Source organism: Papaver somniferum, chromosome 4 (genome assembly GCF_003573695.1).
Source record: "Papaver somniferum cultivar HN1 chromosome 4, ASM357369v1, whole genome shotgun sequence".
Lineage (NCBI taxonomy): Eukaryota > Viridiplantae > Streptophyta > Magnoliopsida > Ranunculales > Papaveraceae > Papaver > Papaver somniferum.
In genome coordinates this window covers 142,349,015-142,363,212 of record NC_039361.1, presented here as the reverse complement: position 1 = coordinate 142,363,212, position 14,198 = coordinate 142,349,015, and positions in this window count along the sequence as shown.

Here is a 14,198-nt window from a genome sequence, read left to right as displayed (position 1 = left end):
TAAACAAGCCTATCCATTTGAAACGAGGGAACACAAGATAAGTTTTGGGTCAAAGATGCACAGTTTAACTTATAACGTAGATATTGAGTTTACATGAAAAATGAGAGGCATGTGGTCCATTATGTTAAGGATTCAGAGATCGCTAAACAAATGATGGGCCAATGCAGATTTTGGGTGGCAAGTTAATTTTACTTCATGATATATATTAGTTCACCCTATTTATTTTGGTCACACAATACGTTTTGAGTTGGGTATTAATGATAAATATTGGGTTACATGTTATTGAGCAAATTTTGTAAAATTAGGAGGAATTTAGGGCCTTACGTTCCATTTCGGTCACCAGGTAAGTTCTGCATTACGATACAAAATTTAGTCATAATGTTCAAACTTTACATTATGAGGTTGATTTTGGATATGATGGACAATTTTTAGATTACGAGGTAGATACATGTCATGCGATCCATTTCAAGCCAGGGGATACATTTTAAGGATGAATTACCAAATTAGCCGACCATTATTCTCTAACTGGTTTACTTAAGAGCTAATGGATTGATGACAACTTTGTTCCCCGTAAGATGTTCGAGAATTGAAAAAGCGGGGGTATAACAACCACGCACAATAATTCGTTCGGCAATCTATATGGACTAAACTCCAATTTAATTCCGAGAGCACCAACTTAAAAGCGAGACTCAATCAATAATTGTGTCAAAGAGCTTTTATCTCTTTCTGAATACAATCAGCAAATCAAACAGATAGAAATCTGCGAACCTTATTGATATGAGAAATAACTTGGACGGTACCAAAGACCAATGCCCAAGTGTCAATCAAGTTCTATCCAACAATCAAGGTTGGATTTATCAATTGATTGAACTATGCACAACCTCTAATATTTTAATTATATAAACAAATATAATACGAAAAAGAAATAACACAAACACCAGAAATTTTGTTAACGAGGAAACCGCAAATGCAGAAAAACACCGGGACCTGGTCCAGATTTGAACATCACACTGTACTAAGCCGCTACATACTCTAGCCTACTATAAGTTAACTTCGTACTGGAATTTAGTTGAGACCTAACCAAGTCCCACACCGATTAAGGTATAGTCGCGTTCCTTATGCCTATAGGACCACGCTGGATTCTGCGCGCTTGATTCCCTTAGATGATCTCACCCACAACTAAGAGTTGCTACAACCCAAAGTCGAACAGTTATAAACAAATCTGTCTCCCACATATATGTCTATCATTTATTCTGTTTGTTCCGTGTTTTGATACAAAGATCAAGGTGAACAGGAACCAACTAATAATTTGGTATTATTGATAGACACATTTTTATGTCTAAGTTGTCCTCAACTTTCTATATTGTTGGTACTCGATTTTATACTTATTATGGTGTTTTTATGTTTGTATAGGTGTTTTTGGAGAAATACACTTGTGCGGAAAAAGTTACTCGAAAAGTGCTATTTGGACCCCCGGTGAAAATTGCTAAAGGCACCCCGGAGGAGTGTTAAAGGCGCCCCAGAAATATGTTGTAAACACCCCAGAAAAAGTGTTCAACCCCTCCCCCCCAAAAGTGTTACAGGAACCCACTGAATTACTAAGGGAACCCTAGTTCAGCTGCTAAAGGGAACCCAGACGAGGATAAGGGGCACCCTTCCTCTTCATTTCAGAATTTCAGTTTTGGCGGGAGTTTGTTGCAGTCACCTGGAAATATTTTTGGTTTGAGATTCGTGATGATTTAGCGTGACTCAATAGCTGGAATTGCATGGATGACTTGACTGGTCTTAACAGGCGTGGAGTGGTTGATATTTTCGGTTAAATTTGGCTAGATATTCGACGAGAACAAATCAGAACAACACGGTTACGGGAGGAGAAATACACGGGATTTGGTTATTCTTCGCCGTGTTTTTGTGTGTACTACTCGAGTCTAATGGAATGTCTAGGGATTATGCTAGAAGAAAATCACGCATGGAGGAGATTAAAAAGGTAAGAAAATATTCCCAAGTGTGATTGAGTAATTGAGCGTGATTCCGGTATTTATTGGGTATATAAAGGGTCTACGGGAGTCAGGAAGGGGACATAGAGAGTTCAAGAGAGTTTAGAACACTACAGAGCTAAAAAATCGAGTTCCAGAGAACTGCCATTGCTTCTGCTGAAGAAGGAATGAAGAAAATAAGACGCCTGGAAACAATCATTCATGCTACAGTGACAATGACGCATATTAGATATGTTCTTTGTAACAGTGTTTTACAACAATTATAAATGTTGCAAACACCTGATTTTCATCATTTCTCTCCATTTCATCTTTGTGAACATTTTTGAGCATGAATCAATATTTTGAGCAAGTTTACACAATGATGAGCTAAACCCATCCTCTGGGGCGAAGGAGGAAGCTATTTCACCAATGAACTCTATTTTATTTTATTTATGCAATCATTATACGATTATTTTCCTTGATAAATAAATTGATAAAATGGTTTTTGTTAAGCAATTGTTATTTCAATTGATGAAGCATCCTTAGCCTAGGTTTTGATGTCCCATACTTTCGATCTACAATTGTTATTTCTAAAAAATCAACTTTTGGAATATTTAGAATCAATTAGAATGCATGATTTGCATGATTATAATTAGAGAATTTAAATCACTTTGATATTGGTAAATAGTGGAATCCATAGCCCCAGTCTCCTCCATAACTTTCACAACACTTCTTATTTTTGAGTTTGCTACATTTATAGTTTTAAAATTAAGTCTAAAATCTATTGCTTTCACAAGTCTCAACGAACCTATTACTACGACAACAATTAAAAATCACATCACTTATAATCCCGAAGAGCATCCTAGAAATATTAGTCACCTCACAATAACCTAACTGATTAATAGAAGAAGTTATTGAGGAATCACAAGAGCCTGAGACGAAGAACTGTTGTGATTAATTTTTATATCTTACCTATCGGAGATAAATCTAAGAGAAGATAAAACTCAATACGATAGCACAAGTAAGATCAGAATACGCAACTACAGAGAAAATAGTTGGATCTGGCTTCACGAATCCCAAATGAATTCTTCAAGTCGTTAAACTAATAATGGTTTTGGAAAACCTAGGTTAAAGGAGAATCAACTCAAGTTTTCAACTAGGACACAAGAAAGTGTCGGGATTAGGTTTTCCAGTTGCTAGAGTTTTCCCTTATATAGTCTTTCAAATCAGGGCTCCTTACAATCAAAGCTAAGATAGATTAGTAAAAAACCATTTAATATTCACTGTTAGATGAACTCCTGATTTAAGATTCAAGCTAAGTCTGCTTCCACCGTTAGATTGTATTAGCTTGTTACACACAAAAAATATATACTTATATTTAGATATGGGTTACTGTACCTAAACATGTATATTGAGTTATCTCAATAACAGTTAACCGAAGTTATCCATATGAACACTTTTGTCTTAGCCGTATTCATCTAACACTTCTAGATCAAAAATGAAGATCAACTAATCATGATAGATAATCAAATAAATCTAATTGTGTTACAAATAGAGTTGTTCAATTGATCATTATCTCATATAAATATAGACTTCTGTCCATAGAGTCAGAGGATGTCTGCTAGCTAATTTTATTTGTCATTCTATAAAAAAAATCGGTTTATGAGTTGGAATACAACTATTATTAGCTAATTTCGGGAATAAACATATATTGTATATGTTAAGATTTCTTGAAATTGGTAAATCTTATTTCCAAACAAGCCTTTTTCATAAATTTATGAATAAGGAGTCTTATATTCTTGCAGACCCATCCCTTGAATACACACCCATGATTGATTGTGTGGGAAGCCAATTTGTTTAGAAATATGATCTAGTTCGGTGAAACATCTTGCGCTGCCTTTGTTAGAAGTCTTATTTGGGATCAAGAATATTTTAATAGTGTCGGTGGTGGGAAACTAAATTGTATTATTATTTTAGTTTTCTTTGTTTATTGTTTGACTAACAATTAACGGTCTAGTTATGTTCAATTGGTCAAACTTTTTTATTTTGTGGTCCTTCTCTTCTGATATAAGGTCACTCAAGTTTGTTTGAAGATCGACTAGGACAAATCTAAGTGATTATAGATCCGTGGATATAATTGTTCATCAATCAACATCAACGGACTCCATTTTGTATGTTTCGATCAATAACAGATTCAAGTTTTTTTCGGTGGTTAGTTTGAAGATTGAAGTTTTTTTTTTTTTTTTTTGGTTCTGATCTTTGTGTTACTTCTTGAAAAAAATATTCTCTAGGATCCACAAGATGTTTATCTTGATAAACATAAGACTTGTAGGAATATCAACAAAATATGTAGTTGCATTAAGCTGCTTGGATAGATCTTATTCATAAAATTGGTTATTTCGATAATTATTGTTTTGGTTTGATCTTTAGACCAAACGAGTTTGTTGATGTAAATAGAAGATCCTTTACTCTGTTCTATTACCGATATAAATATTGATTTGGGTGACGAATAAGTGATTCAATTAATCAAATTGACTTAGACCTTTGTTGTTTCAGGTTACGATCCAAAGGAGTTGAGATCAGAATTCTTCACAACGGTGAAACAAATCAAGATAATGGACCCTGTCTTGAGATTCACGTGTTAGTTGAAGTGCAGTGATATTAAAGGAACTCAGTAAGGAAGGGGTGTTTACTTGGTATCAACTATACGAAGTCGCGGTAGTCAATCTGTGTAAAGGCTTAATTATGAGAGTAGTCAAATATGGAGTAGGTCTTAGGTTTTTCTGCCATGCAGTTTCCCTCGTTATAAAAATCTTGTTGTCTTGTATGATTTTTTTGATTTTCGCATTATAATTGTTTTCATGGTTATATTTAAGTCATCATACGTGTACGTTAATCAACTTGGTAATAATCCCATAGTTTGTTACGAACTCTGACTATTAAAAAGCACACCTTGTTGAAATAATCTTTTTGCTATTATTGTCTTGATAATATTATACAAGGTGTATCTAGGTTGATATCGAAAGATTGTGGTGTACTCGGTACCCTCATCATCTCATAATATATTAGGGAAAGTCTAGTGGGACTTAGAAAAATTGTCAATTTGATGGTCCACGTGGATGAGAAAACTCAATTTCTCACAATGAGGAAAAAGAATCTCTTGGAGAGACTTGAATGGATCATCCAAAAATGGGACGGTAAGTTCAAGTTTCAACGACAACGACTATCTCCTAATGACCATAAAACGATTACTTTTTTAACTCTTTAAATAACACCCTCCTTTAAACACTCAACTCATACCAAATTTGATCTTTTCTATAAATTTTTTCCTCTAAAAATCCTTTTAATTCTTACTTTATTTCTCAAGAGAAATGTCTTAATCTCAATCTCAATATCTAAGATGAAAAAGAAATCAAAAACCACCAAAGAATAATCCCAATATACCTGATCAACCGAGAAAGAATCAAATTAAGATTAAGAGAATATTTTCAATCTACTTTTAGGTCAAGAATTAGCCAGAGCTCAAGGTTATCTATCTACAAAAATTGGGCGAGATAGCTCTTAATAGGTAGTTGGTATGAAGTTAAAAAAGTTTATGTGGAACCACCGTCGGGTGTTACAGTTATTATCCATAAATTTCCTCGGTTTACTGTGTCCATATTGATGCAAAGAAACACCAAAAAAATTGCTTTGTTTCTGTGGAACATTGGTGCATTACACTCATGTTTCATTTTGAAGACTTCGGAAATATGTAACTATTTTGATTCACGGTTTACATGAAATAAATACGAAAATATAAATTATATTAATAATGTTAATGTTTTTACATAAATAACATCATTAGATTTGTTCTTCCTACTTGGGATATCTTGTGGCTTGGGAGATGATGTTCCATTTGACCAAAAGGTTGGTTGGATAAAGACAAATGTAAAGATAAGCTCTCGGGGTACTTTATCCTAACAAGCAAGGTGAATCAAAAGAACTTAAGAGGTGGAGGAATTCCTGATTCCGGTTTAAATGCATTTGTGTACCACAAATTACACAATAATGATCCTGAATCCAGATACAAATAACCCCGAAGTGGATACATAAGTTGCTAAGGTATTTAATTTATGGTTACGTGATGCATGTTTTTGGTACACCTCAAATACTAGTGCTCAAGTAGGATGGCTAGAGACGTTGCGAGATATAGAGGTTGCTACCACTTAAAATTGAGGTTCAACTATCTTAGCCGAGTTGTACATTTGTCTCGATTTCGAATCATTGTGTTTCTCAAGCATCCAGGTTTATGGGGAATTATTGAGGTAAATATGAAGATACATATCTTTTGTCTTTTTATTTAGTCTTGAAAAAAAATCAGCAAGTAACTAATTTGTATGATGTTTACTTTCATCTTTGGTGGTATGCATATTTTCGAGTTGGTCACCAACTCGTAGAAACTACAACATAATAGTTTCAAATCATAGTAAGGTATGAGACAACAATTGGGTTAAAAAATAAGACATTACGGAGGTGAATAATATATATATATATATGTGTGTGTGTGTGTGTGTGTGTGTGTGGAGATACCAACACATTATTAAAGATAAATATATTGTTATGTGGATGTTGTTTGATAAGCTTGAGGAGATGAACCATGAGGATACCTAAAGTATCAAAGACTTTTCATTCCGGCGTCTTGTGTTATATAATCATGTCATTGACCTCCGTGTTTTTTACTTTGTCCAAAGATATGTTACACAATTTGTGGGTGCAGTTAGAAAGCCAAAAAAGCCTCTGTAATTATCCATTATCAGAAAACACAAGACAGAAGAGAAAAGTCAGGAGAAGGTATGCGACATTATCCACCCTTGTGACAAAGGAGAATACGACAAATGGTTCAAATCGGTTACAAAATTGATAATTGGTAGAGATGTTTCACACATCTATGGGCTAGATTTTTCCGTAATGGGTACTGCATTATCGTAAATCCTATGTCCAACACATCCACCACCTATGAATCAATCATTCACCATTTATCCTTCAACGAGAGCTTCTTTTTCATCGGAGGCTTCAATAAAACTTTCTTCTTCATCGGTTGAGTCTGATTTTCCAGAACTAAGGTTGGAGGTATATTCTTACTCTCATTGGGAATGCCAGATCATTCTAATTGTCCCACAAGGTCTCGATCAGCCTAATTCTTATTCGGGAACACCGACCAGTTATAAATAATTGGTTGCACAACTGAATGAAAAGGAATTAAGATATTTGAAAACTGAGCGTTTGTACAATGAGAGATACGCAGAATATGATAGAGCGTAAGTTTCAGTCCTAATTTTTCAGTCCATATGGGAACTCCATCATCCCAAGATATAATGCATGACTCACAACCCAACATTGTGCAAAAACAAGCCTATCGTCCAATGCAAAAATTTGATCAATATCGTCAATCCATTCAACAAAATCCTCAGGGTTATCAAGATTATAGAAGATCATTTGTTTCTGAAGGATCTCAAGATGGAAGATTACATCAATGGTTTGGAAATCAAGATAAAGGATCCCAAGCTGCAGGATCATATCAAGGGTTTGGTAGTATGATACAGGGGGCCGTGTACCACCGGAACTGGAGTGTGGATGAATAGTTATGATTATGTTTATTATATAAATGAATGAAGCCTAAATATTTTTGTAATTGCAATTGAAATTAAGTTTAATTATTTAATTTGTTAAATTTAATAAGAAGCAATCTATTTAGAAAGAGAAGTAACATTAAATTTAAGAAGCGTTCAATTAAAATTTATAATAACGCCATCAACGTCTTGCTCGAGTTGTATGTATACTTTTTAAAATATTATATAGGTTATAAAAACTCCTTAAGGATTGCAAAATGAGCTTTCATAAGCAAAATTCGATCCTTTTTATCTTCACAATTTCTTTCGAGGTCGCAATGCAGCTTTACCATTGGTTTCATCCATAATTCGATATCGATTGGCAACTTTTTTTTAGTTCCAAATCGACAGAATGAAACAGCTATATTACAGTTATTCTGGTCGCCGATATCAGTGTAGAAGTTTTCATAAATCCTCCTCCAATAAAGCACATTCACCGAACCATTTTATCGTCGTTCCACACCTCCAGTTGGATAACATACTATGAAGTTTCTACAAAGAGATAAATCTTCATCTACGGTAAGCTTTGCAATATTAATATGAGGTTGAGCCATTATTCCGAACATTATTAGTATGGAATCGAAAGAGATTGAACTTATGGATGATGATCTTTCAGCCATTGGATGAACTAGCTATTTTCGACCCAACCTAGATCGATCGTCTCAACTGGAGCCGAGCCGCATCCTAGACTTGGCTGAGCGGCTATAATTGAATTGATCGCTTCAACTTGAGACGGGATGAGCAAATGTTCGGATTCAAACCTATGTGTTGAGATTATTAGTCCCACATTGTCTGGGCAATCTAATATCCTGCGGTTTATAATCCTTAAGGGCCTCTCCACTCATTGCCAATTGGTTTTGAGTTGGATGCTCGTATTCTAACATGGTATCAGAGCAGGCTATTTGCGACGAGTCATTTGACCGCGCCTTTATTCCGCGTCACCCGATTTATTGTCCATCCACCTGTTAGACCCAACGAAGCTACACGTGAAGAGGCGTGTTGAGATTATTGGTCCCACATTGTCTTGAAAATCTAAGATAATGCCGTTTATAATTCTTAAGAGCCTCTCCACTCATTGTCAATTGGTTTTGAGTTGGATGGGGGTATTCTAACACTAAATCCGTTCAATTTGCCAATTTGCTTGCCCTACTGTGGGTGACAATGCACAAATTTGCTTATTACCCCCTATTGCACTTGCTCTTAAAAAAGAGAAGCAAAACCTAATTAAGAACATGAAACCTACTACTGCCTTTTTGCTTGATTTAAATTATGTTATATGATGCTCTCAAAAGATTTCCTTTAAGCATGTGCTGCCATTGTGGCCTATATAGCTAAAGATTTTCCTTCTTATATTTAAGCCACAATGTCCCCATATACAACAAAACAATTAATAAATTTATTAACAACAATAAGCTTCTCAAACTCAGCTTATAAGGTCCCATAGAAGTGATTAACAATACTTTCTGTGCCGTCCTAATTGATTAAAGAGAACGAAAGAGAGAGATAAGAATGTCTAATCTAATAAACATATACTGTACACATTATTAATCCAATATGCCTGTATCCTTTTTCGACAGGAATGTATTCAAATCGACTGAGATTTGGTGTCTACAGTCTACTGTCTCAGGACTTAGGGGCAGAACTTCTGCAAAATATAGAGTCAAATAGTTTAGGCCACACACTAGTGCAAAGCAGGATGTTAGAAAAAGGAGGTTAATATCAAAAATAAACTCACCGAATGGAAGCAGGAATAAAAACATATATGGAAATTGGCTTATACGATGAGAATAGGTTTAACTAGATTTCAGAAAATTACTTGGCAGGTGCAGTCAGCTGACACCTCTTCCCTAGAGATAATGTGACACATAATTTACCAACAGTAAGTAATAAATAGCCATGCAGTGCCTAAATTCATACCACCAAAAATAACATGCATCCGAATGAGCCATTGTGCGCGGGGATGCATGATCGTCAATAAGAAGATCTGCAACACTGAGTTTTTTCATGAGACTAAGATGGATAAAACTAGGAAGTGGAAGTAAGTAGTTAGTGGCCACCCCCATGTGGCGCACCGTCCCAAATTCGACATACAAAGCCTAGCTCTAGTAGTCAGCCAGCCCCTTAGAAAATTTGTCTGCCGGAAATGGAATTGCAAAAGTCTAGAGAATCCAGTTGACACACTTTAAACTGTAATCAAATTTCAAAGATTCGAAAATTGAAAACCAAGTTTACTCTTCTTCTCAGTTCATTTAGTTGTTAATTAGGTAACTGTGTACACATATTTCATCATCAAACACGTGTATATAGGAACATACGTGGAGAGCATGCGGACAAAGTCATCAAAGCATGATGACACGCGCCCACAGCCAAGATGCCCATCCCGCCGATGTTGGATCTTTGCCCGAACAAATCTAAGGGCAGAAGTTAAAAAGATGTACCGGTAACACGATGTACTGCGGAGCACCAAATAACTCCCGAAGAGTTATTTTATCTCATCCTCAAAAGCAGCCAAGATCAATGGTGGAGAGAAGGTGAACTGACATGGATGTGACAGGGGCAGAAGACACTTGCCTGACACGAGCAGGCGCCTCAACTACCCGCATTAAACACTCTGAGCAGCATACGTGTCGATCAACCCGTGGAACGAACGAGGACGACTCTGCCTGATGAAGTAATGAACGAAGACCCCCGCGTGATGGACACAAAACACAAGAAGATAAGGTTCCAACGGCCCTCAGAGATGGGTCCCACACTCTAACCCTATAAATACCCCCTCTCCACCAAGAGTAGGGGGATCAGAAAATTGAGGAAGAGAAGGAGAGAGAAAGATTGTGAGTGTAAGTTAGTCCTTTACAATATACAGACCTATGTAAACCCCAAAGTCACTTGACTATCTTTGTAACTATCAAGTATATAGTGAAACAACAACCCCATGGATGTAGGCCTTAGTGCTGAACCACGTAAATCCCAGTCTTATTTACATTTCAGCACTTTATATTTGTCTAACGCTCCATGATTTTTACTTTTATGCTTCGTTTTCTTTATCTTCCCCTACGTAAACGCCCCTCGCGGTGTTATTAGATGAGGCTATGATAAACCCGAAGGTTTGGAGCCAAGGAATCAATGCCATTGTATTATCAGTGCGAGTCTGTACCTAGAGTGCGAACATTGTTTGTGAATATATAGATGCCTTTGTGATTTACGTGTTCACAATTTGGCGCTAGAAACAGGGACTTCGTCCCGGTAAAAGATTTATCTTATCCTGTGATTTCATATTAAATTAGCATATGATTGCTCTATTTCATTAGCTTTAGCAGTATTTACCTTTTGTTAACTTTACTATATTCAAAAATGCACCCGTTATCTTCGATGGTCCTGGCAGTATCTGTCGAAGCAATTTAAACTGGTTAAAACATTTATCACTTAGATCCATGGATTTACATTTTTTAGATCTCGTACGGACCTGACTTTCCAGTGGGTCGCTTTCAAAAAAGATCTACGTGCATTTTTAAGGGGATCCTTTCACGTTCCCACGTACCTTCAATGAACCCGCATTTTTAAAAGTTCTCTGTGGCCCTCGGGCAGTTTTTCCCGGTCTTGGAGTAAGGAATTTTGTAAACTAATCCGATCCGCACGGACATTTCTGTTTCTCGTTGTTTGAAATTCCCTTGTGCAGAAAGAAAACGAAAGCGACAAAAGGACCCACGACGGAAAAGATGCAGGAAGCAGGAAAATCCAAAGCCACGTCAAAGGAAGCACCAAGGACAACCCCGGTCATCACCCGGAGCAAGCAGAAAGGAGACAAAGCCAAAATGACCAGTCATAGGCAGGACACTGCGGAAATCACTTCGCCTATGAACGCTAACTCCGTCGCAGCCGCGGCCCTCAGATCATCGGCAACAAAGTATAGTACAACAGCGGCAGCCCCAAAGGCTGCGGAAGCCAGCAAAACATTTGCTACGAATAAATTTCACCAACCAAAAGAAAGGGTGGATGAATCCAGAACACACCAACCCGCGCACCCGCCGACCTTCGGAATGCCATCAACAAACGAGCAGAATCAAACTGTGCCGGCGCTCTAACGCCGCAGATGGGCACTCCGCCCGATCTGGAAATGCCAACAATCGAAGCTGAACCTCCCCCACCTTTAGTGCAAACCATATAAGAAGGCGGCACCATGGCCGTAGTAGCACGAGCTGGGACTCCCAATCAGGGGTCGAACCAATCACATCGATTGATGGCCGATCTTGAGGAATTGAAGAAGATCCAGAAGGTTTACGCAGATGTTGTAGCTCTGTTGGCCAGAGAAAACTAGGATTTAAAAGACCGGATTGCCCTAAGCACAAAGACGAGCCAACAACTCGATGAAGCAAATTCGAAGGCACCAGAACCAAACCGAGACCGAAGAGTCATCGTAGAAGCTAATGGAAACGCGACTAGGGGAAGTAGCGCATCCGACCCGGATTATAACGACGGAGAGTCAAGCTATCACGAGCAGAAGAGCGTAGGGCACCACCACGCGATGGAAGAGTTGCGTGATGAAATGATGGCAGAGATCAGGCAGTTAAAAAGTAGACAAGGCGGGGGAAGGTTATAAGAGGTCATGAGAGAGGCTAACTCCACGCCCCTAACTCATCGCCTGGCCAACACCCCTATTCCACTCAAGTGCCCTGTCCCGACATTCGAATGCTATGTCGGATCCAGTGATCCCGCTGCACACATTCGGTATTATAACCGTATCTTGGCTAGATGGAGTCAAAACGACGCAGTACTCTGTAGATACTTCCCATCGATCCTGAAGGGATCGACATTGTCTTGGTTTGATAATCTGCCGCCAGACTCCATCCACTCCTACGACCAACTCGCAGAAAAGTTCTTAAGAACTTACATGTACAACAAGGCTGTTAATACTGGAATGGATAAGCTCTTTTCGCTGGCAATCGGCTATAAGGAAACCACGAGGGAATACACTAACAGATGGCACAAGGTCTGCCAAGCCATAGGAAGTGTGGACCCGGTGGTAAGTATCAACTTCTACAAGTGGGGATTAGACCGAATGAGTCCACTATTCGTTGAGATTCATGGAAGCGTACCTAAGACAGAGGGAGATCTTCGAATAATTATTGAAAAGAACGCTCGTCTTGAAGAAATCCAGCGTGAAAACCCGAGGGCGTACACGCAGAGGTCTCACCGTACCAATTCAGCAGAACAAACCAATGGGGCCAAAAGGAATTGTTCAGCGGAGCGACCTCACGAAGACAGGAAGGAACGAAGGGACGAACGACGAACAGGCGACCGAAAATTCGAAGATCAAGTTTACATGAAGCTCAACGCTAGCTATGCTCGGATCCTGCGAGAGATCAAAGGAAGGGAAAACCTGGAGTGGCCATGGTCTAAGGTAAAACAGCCCCCGAGAACCGAGAAGTCTAAAGATTACTGTGAATATCACTGCTTCAACGGACACCAGACCGAAAAATGTAAAAACCTCAAAATAATGATCCAAAAATTAATCGATGCTGGCGAGCTTAAACATTACATACGAAAGGATGTCGCCGAGGATAGATCCAAACGAACCAAGCCAGTCCAGCTTCCAGAAGGGAACCGCACAATCAACACCATCTCGTGTTCTGAAGCCGCAGGGCCCTCACTTACAGCACAGATAGGAAAGAAGTTACGGAAGCAGTTCGAAGACCGCTGCGAATTGTATAAGATCGATGGGATAGAGGTGGACGAGCACGAAGAGTGGATGGACTCACCTATTATTTTCGATGCTGAAGATATCGAAGAAGATATGGAAGACCATAACGACCCCCTGGTCCTCACACTACCAGTGGCTGGATGTAACCTCAAAAAGATCCTCATAGACGGGGGAAGCTCAGTAAACGTTCTATTCTACGACGCATTCAAACGAATGAAACTCCATGAAGAACAGCTGATGACCTCTTATTACACCATCTACGGATTCAATGGGGCACCCACGAATCCATTGGGAGACATCGTGTTGCAAGTTAACGCCGGACCCATGAAAGTAGAAACACGATTCAGCATGGTTGACGCCCCATCCCCCTACAACGCCATTATCGGACGAAAGTGGCTACGTAAACTCAAGGGAGTGGCGGCAACGTACTACCAATATCTCAGATTCCCTACACCTAAGGGAGTAATGGAAATCAAGGGAGATCGAGTCTCTGCAAGAGAGTGCCAAGCCACTCAGGATCGCATCAACAACGAACAAGAAGAGCAGCGAAAAACCCGAAGAATTAAAAATAAAGAAGCCGCGAAAGAGAAGGCCATAGACCTGCTCCTCAAGGAAACTACAGGAAGGGGTTTGACCAAAGATGATAATGTCCTAAACACAGAGACAAGTACATCAGCAGCCAACGAAGGACAGAAACATACCAAATAGCAATCAAATAACGTCCCAGTTCTCGGGGATCCGAAGCCGGTGTTCACGCCAGTAGAGCCCGTAAAAGAAATCAACATAGGAACGGAAGAAAACCTGAAGATGATCAAAGTAGGGACCATAATGGACGAAAAAAGAGAAGATTCTCTAACCAAATTACTTAAAGAATAC